The following is a 5,828-nucleotide window of genomic DNA, read 5'->3' on the forward strand; positions in this document are numbered from 1 at the left end:
AGGGGGGGGAGGAGGAGTGGGCAGCGTCAGAGCTGGAATGAACTACTGGAAGTGGACGTTGAGGGAGTAGAGGGGGTTTACGTAAGAGGGGCGGAGTAGGGCTGAGGGTTTGTGAAGCACACTTTCGTGGAGGGGGGGGAGGAGGTGGGAGGGAGGTGCCACTGAGATAACGCTGAGGGGGGGATCGCTGAGGTCGGTCAAGGGGAGTAAAAATAGGAGTAGGGCGGGGAGTGGGTGGGGGTAGCTCCCGGAACTCCAAAGGGGATAAGGGGGGAGAAAGGCTTACTTGAGGGAGGGAGAAGGATGGAGACCTGGATTTAGGCTTGGGGGGTGTGGGGGAGGGATCTTCAAGCCCATTTGAAATGAAAGGGGAGGTAGAGGGGGATGGACACGTCTCCTCTTTGCTCCGGTGTCTCTCATGGTCAGCGCTCTCCTTTTGCAATGGCGGTCCTCCTTCGACGTTCATGATAAGCTGTGTTGTGTCTGTCTTTTCCGTTGGTTCCTCTTGTCTCTTGTCCTTGGCAGTGTTAATAGATGGATGACGCAGGAAGTAAGACATGTTGGTCATGAAAAGCTTTACTCCCAGCTTATTTAGACAAAGTCCGTCTGCCTTAAAAAGATGCCTGCGGTCCCAGAAAAAGCTAAAATTGTCAATAAAATGCATCGAACGAGCAAGAAAAACGCTGGAGAGCCACTCATTCAGCGAGTAAAGTCGACTGAATCTCTCAGCTCCTCTCCTGATCGGGGGTAGAGGACCACTGATGAACACCTCAGCATTCACAGCGCTGACTGTTTCAAAGAGTTTATTGAAGTGCTCTCTCAGCTCACTTGATTGTTGTTTTTCAATGTCATTAAAACCAATGTGCAGAATGATATTTTTCACATTTGGGTGTGCAGCCACAATATCCAGGATTCTTTTTTCCAAGTCAGACACCGTGTCCTTCGGAAAGCAGAGTACTTTGGTGTTATTATTGCTTTTCATATCTTTTACAGAAAAGTCACCCACAATCAGATTTTCAGGCCCACTTGTTAGCTTTCTCGGTGGATTTAAGTTAGCAGGTCTTACCCTTCTGCGTGGTGATAGTGGGTTATTCAGGCAATCAGAGGGGGATCCATTGTCCGACAACAGTGGAGCAAACCTGTTCTTTAGTTGAACACTTGCTTGCTGGGGAAGTTTCTTGGTACTTTTCCTCTTCTCAGCTGTCCGCTGCTGTGTCCTCCGTGGCATGGGAGTTGATGAAGCGCTATGCCTGGATAGAGATGGTAGCGCAGGCCAACCCGTCAGATCAGAGATATCGGGGCGCTGGGTCCTCCCGGTTGTCCGTTCTCCCTTGTCGCAGGGAGGTGGTCTTCTCTTTGGCTTTGCCCCAAGTATGTTCCAGGGAGGATTATCGCTGGTAGATTTATTACCCTGTACAGGGACCTCCCGTTTCCTCGTAGCTTCATCGTTGCTAGTTTGCTGGGTTCTGGCATGCCCCTGTCCACTGTTTTCAGTCAGTGCTAGGGTGGTATTGTTGTCACAATATCCATTCACTTCTATAAATACTTCTAACCGATTAATTTTTGTTTCCAGCAGCAAAATCTTCTGTAGTAGTTTGTGGTAATCTTCCATAGAGAAGGGAGGCATCTTCTGGTGACTACCTTTAGCACTGTAGCACAGGTTCAGGCTTATCTTGAATGGTAGGCCTCCCTGCCTAGCGTTGAGGAAGTCGTAAAAATATTGAAAAATGCCTCTGTTATCTAAAAGACATATAATCCCACTGGTTTTGTAAGTATCCAGGAGCTGTTGCTCTTTGTTTCTTATTGAGGAGAAGCAAATAGTAGCAGATAGTAGCAAAAAATGCAAGCAAAGGCGAGAGCAAGCAGAAAAGCGTCCGCACTGTAGCAAAGCAGGAAGCAGGTTCATCAGTTCTGTCTTAAAACAATAGTTAGTAGGACTGCAAGATATGAAGATGTGCAACTACGTTCTTCTTATCATTAGCAAAAGTCACTTACTCCTCCAAACCAAGGTGATGAAAATGCCTCCGCGATATAATACTGCTTATGTGTCATTTTGTGATGTTACATTCACCTTTACCTAGATGCTGGAATTCATTTGAAACTTTATAGCAACAGTTAAGACATCCTGAAGGATATATTTGGATATGAAAAAGTCTATGGTAATAGTCACATGTTATATGCACATTGGAGTACTTTGTCTTCACTGATCTAAGCTGACTGTGAAGCAAACCTTTCCTGGTTGGACCACACTGGAAAGAAAAAAGGGACAAGTTAAGCCAAAAAACATTAAGGCTTAAGCAGTTTGTTAGCCAAATACAGTGGGTATCTTCATCCTGTCAGTCATGTGTAGGCACATGAACCTACATCCGGCAACCCACAAGTGTCCTTCCACTATGAACTAAACAAGACAACACTGTACAATTCTGTACTAAAACTGTGGAAGATATCCGCTTGATTGGTCCAACTCCTCAGTCCTTAGAATTGGCCTCAGATGAACCTTAGAGGGGTCCTTTCATGCTTAGTTTATCCCGCATTTCCCACATGCTCTACCAGAGTGACAGTATGCATGACAGAAATGATTACAGTGACTCAATGTATGACATGTGAGTATTGTATTAATAGAGACTTTAATACAACTGAAACGATTCTTTAAGTTTTAAAAATGAATCATAGTCAAACATGGAACATGACTGTTATTCTTCTCCTGTTAAACCTATGCCATGTCAGCCTCATTAATAATTCTTATAATCATCATATAGACTATTGCTATTACCCCTGCAAGACCTGTCCTTCTGGTTGGACACAGTTTGAAGACCACTGTTACCAGTTCCACCGTGCTCCACTGGCCTGGGCGGATGCAGAGGTACTTTATGGAACAACATAAGTTACAACTGCCAAACTGTCTTTCAGAATCATTCAGACCAAGAAGCCAAACTATCACTTCCATGTCCTTATTCTACTCCTCATTCCATATCTCAATGATTTTCTCTCACTCCCTTTATGTTTTTCCAATTTCCACGTTGTCTTCTTATTAGGCTGTGTGCCTTGGCCTGGGTGGGAATCTGGCATCAGTTCCTAACGCCGCAGTGTACGACATCCTCAAACAGTCGATCAACAGAGTGACTAACAATGATGAACGAACTTGGGTTGGAGGCCATGACACAGCAAAGGTGAGTAATTTGACATCACATTTATGGAACATTTCATGAAGGCATTTCACTTTTATGTGATACCACACTGACGAGCGGTGACGGGAAACAAAGGTCCTTGACCTGATTCAAGTTAAAGATGTTGCTATTTCATGGTCAGCGTTTTATAACTTCAGTCAACCAGTTTGAGGATTATCTTGACAAACCAGGACATTCATTTCTGTTTTACAATAACACAAACAAAAGTCTGTTGAGACTCATCATGTTAAAATGGGGGCTGATGTCTCTTCACTGTCAGCATAGTGAGATGCCACTGGGGGTAAAATGTAATTGTGATCACTGGATTGAATTGATCCACTTCAATTTCTTTTAGGAGGGTTTCTGGCAGTGGAGTGATGGTACCAAGTTTGACTTCAACGACTGGGGTTCAGGCCAGCCTGACAACGCTGGTGACGATGAACACTGCATTGAGTTGAACTTCGGTGGTATGCACAGACTTTCTCTTGCTTTAGAAGCGACGTCGAAGTTGATTCTCAATATTCAAGCTAGGAAAAGTTATCTTTTGTAACTGATGACCTGATATAACCTAGAGTATGAATTATCTTTTGTTATTTATACACAAGTTAAGTAATCGATTAGCTGATTGACTAAGTCCTCAGAAAATAAGTGTGAGAAAAAAAGATACTAAAGTAATATTTTCCTGCAGTCCTAATTGTTTATTTGTTACCTTTAAACTCTAGATTCAAAGTCCTTCAACGACTTGCCTTGCACTGTTCTGAGACCTTTTGTTTGTGGCAAGAACATGATGTCACATCCCATCTGATGGTGTCACTTATGTCCAGGTGGCTAAGCCTTGATGACATCACTGCCGGATGATCTATCAACATTTCTGATTCATTTTAGTTGATTCAATAAACATATCCTATTCTGCATTCAATCTGTCTCACCTCTTTATGGAAGCGCCGTATTTTCATGTGTCGATTTTTAAAAATTCAATCAATGTCAATCCTTGGATCTTTAGTTTATATCTGTTTATAGGGTACAGTAAAACATGATAATATATTATCTTGGACAGCTGTTTTATAACCACTTTATTAAGAGTCATCCTGTTACAGTAAACAATAATAAAGATATTCCAGCCCGCCTGCTTTGCTGATATAAAGAGTGAGATAAACTCTACTCATTAACCTGCATGGTGTGATCAGCCTACCAGTACACGAGTTGTGTATTTTTGAGTTATTTATCTTTTCTGTGATCTATGTTGTGGTAAAGTGGTTATTTTACATTGATTGCCTCAATTACACTAAAATACACTAAAATCTTAACATGTACAGTTGTAGCAACAGGGGAACAAATAGTAGTCTCCACTGTACAATAGATCTGGAGGTAAACCAGGGAAGCAGATGCATCACATGTATGAAAAACGGTGATCAAGCAATGATGCTTTGTCCCATTCTTCACTCATATACAGTATGTGAAACTGCTTTTAGGCAACAACTTTACTAGATGAGGTGAAGTCCCTACACAACTGTTTTAAATATCAAACAAAGAGGGTTTGCCAGACATATCTTCATTGAAGTCCCCCAGGACAAATATTTCATGGTGTGTTTAAAAAAAACAGGATGAAAGAGATTGATCAAAGCCTTGGTTGTTAATGACAGGATATTCAGCCTCAAGTCAATGACCCTTTACAGGACTATAAATTGTATTATGACAGAGTTCGAGTAATGCTTCCATTTATCTGATCCAATTCATGTTTACCTAAAATAAACAAAGGCACAGATTTATCTCCTTTGAAAATACTCCACATGTTTCAACAGTTTGTCCTCATGTAACCTAACTATAGTCCAATTAACCTGCAATGTTGGAAAAACATAATGGGACATTTTTTCATCTCAATTGCTAGAGGGGTCTTTAGGGTTTCTTTAAATACGTTCTGTACAACTGTATTTTAAAATTAGTCTTGGTTCTTTAAATATTGCCTGTTAATGATCTTTTGGAGAAACTGATGGTTTCCTTTGTGACTAAAGTGTAGGCAGATACAAGATCGGCACAACTTGGTGCTAGGGTTAAAAGAGTGATGGACAGGTTAATGCAGGAACATTTTGAGGTAAACATCCTGTAGATTCTGTCGCATTACCTAGATGTCCTCATGTTCTACTGACAGCTGAAGAAACACAGATAATGTCTTTATTCCTGGTCTCCTGCACAACATGAGTCTAGTCTCACAACACGCTAATTTGAGGGTTAGAAGTGGGGTTAGCCCAGGTCGCCCGGAGAAGGCCTTTCTCGGCGGACGCAAAGCATGCCCTGGCTTCGCTCAACTAGGCCAAAAGTGCAGAAGGAAATACCCAACAGCACTGCTGCTGGCCTATTTACTCATAATGATCATCTACCCATTTTCAACCAGGATGTTACACAGAATCATTTTAATTAAACACCCCTGAGAGGTTTGATCAAGAGAGAAGTTGGCCAGTAAACTTATCCCAGTTTTATTCACAGAATCCACGTTGGATCTATTTGATGTTTTCCAATAGAGAGAAGAAAAAAAAAATGTGTTTGCACTGTATGCACTCATATTGAATACCTATAAGTGACAGAGTCAAAGAGATGAAGGTTTTGGAAATGATGGTCACTCATTGAAACAAACTGTAAGCCAAATGTGTGGTGATGTTTGAG

At 41.8% G+C, this 5,828-nt stretch overlaps 1 long non-coding RNA gene across 1 annotated transcript; it reads left to right on the forward strand.

The window, feature by feature from the left end:
* The first annotated feature begins 2,757 nt into the window (after positions 1 to 2,757).
* Positions 2,758 to 4,065, forward strand: LOC310952217. The gene is made up of 4 exons (XR_014593366.1): positions 2,758 to 2,863; positions 3,036 to 3,170; positions 3,523 to 3,634; positions 3,890 to 4,065. It is a non-coding gene; the product is annotated as an uncharacterized lncRNA (long non-coding RNA).
* Positions 4,066 to 5,828: the final 1,763 nt, after the last annotated feature.

This window comes from Echiichthys vipera (assembly GCF_963691815.1).
Source record: "Echiichthys vipera genome assembly, chromosome: 9".
In the NCBI taxonomy this organism is placed as follows: Eukaryota; Metazoa; Chordata; class Actinopteri; order Perciformes; family Trachinidae; genus Echiichthys; species Echiichthys vipera.